At 35.0% G+C, this 1265-nt stretch overlaps 1 non-coding gene across 1 annotated transcript; it reads right to left on the bottom strand.

Annotated features, from left to right (window-relative positions):
• Window positions 1-851: 851 nt before the first annotated feature.
• LOC123458289 lies at window positions 852-956 on the bottom strand. Its single transcript, XR_006635577.1, has one exon. It is a non-coding gene; the product is annotated as a U6 spliceosomal RNA (small nuclear RNA).
• Window positions 957-1265: the final 309 nt, after the last annotated feature.

The raw sequence follows: 1265 nt of genomic DNA on the forward strand, positions 1-1265 counted from the left end.
AAAGACCTGACACTAAATCCCACCTCATGCAGGTCCACACATCCACCAGCATTGTTATGCTGGGAACAAGCTTCCAGCACATGAACTCTCAGGTGCAAAGTGTATCAAAGTCTTAAAGAACACAGAAACAACACCACTGTCTTATTATTCTAAGAAGAAAGAAACCCCAGACAAAACTCTTGGCTCCTCAGGTGAATTTTGACACGAAATCTCTTCCATGATTGCTTCTCAGCCTCCATGATTTGATTTGCTGCTGGAAATTTCAGGCATTCCTTGGTTTATTAGTAACTTCACCCTGATTGTTCAGGCAACCCCATGGCATCTTGTGTGTGCACATATGTGTGAGCATGTATGTACAAATGCCCCCTTTTTATATGGACACTGGCCCTGCTTCAGGAAAGCCATTATCTCAGTAAAGTCTCATCTGAATTATACGTCAAACAATGCCATATCCAGTAAGAACATGCTCATCCTCTGTAGGGGTAGGAAAAAAGCACATGGCTTAGAAAAGGTCACATCATTTACCACTAATAGGAAATCCACACAAAATAACCAAGAAGACACTTCATAGTTAACCATATTTTAAATCTCACAAAAAGCTGTATGCTATTGTTTCCATCACATATTTTCTATCTCCAACTACAATTTTAATATTTCAAGGACTTTCAACAATGTGAGATGTACAAATCAATTATTTGTGCTAGTAATTGTTTTCCATTTTATACATAAACCTGGGACTTCAACGAGGAAATTGACTTTGTCAGACTTTTCACACAGTGAGTAAAAAGACTCTATTTAATTCTTAAACTGCCAACACCCAAACCCCATCTGTATTACTAAATAGACATCTTCAAAATATGGGATGTTTCATGAATTTGTGTGTCATCCTTGCACAGGGGCAAAGTTAATCTTATCTGTCCTGTTCCAATTTTATTATATTAGTATATAGTATGTTAGTTCTGCCAAAGTGAGCAATAAATATACATTTTATGTAGAGCAATATGTTATGAGGAAGAATAATGCATATAATGCTTTCTACTGTGAAGATATCAAAGACAAATTTTGTTACAACAGTATTTTACATATATTTTTATTGTGAATAATTTTCCTTTGCAAATATTGTATTTAGTCGAAATTTTATACACCAACATTCTTATTAGTCTAGTCATCAAACATTTTCTGAGAAGATTTTTTAAATATTTTATTTGTGAAAGAGAAAGAGAGAGAATGGGTGTGCCAGGACCTTCAGTCACTGTAAACAAAAT

Source organism: Jaculus jaculus, chromosome 1 (genome assembly GCF_020740685.1).
Source record: "Jaculus jaculus isolate mJacJac1 chromosome 1, mJacJac1.mat.Y.cur, whole genome shotgun sequence".
Taxonomy (NCBI): domain Eukaryota; kingdom Metazoa; phylum Chordata; class Mammalia; order Rodentia; family Dipodidae; genus Jaculus; species Jaculus jaculus.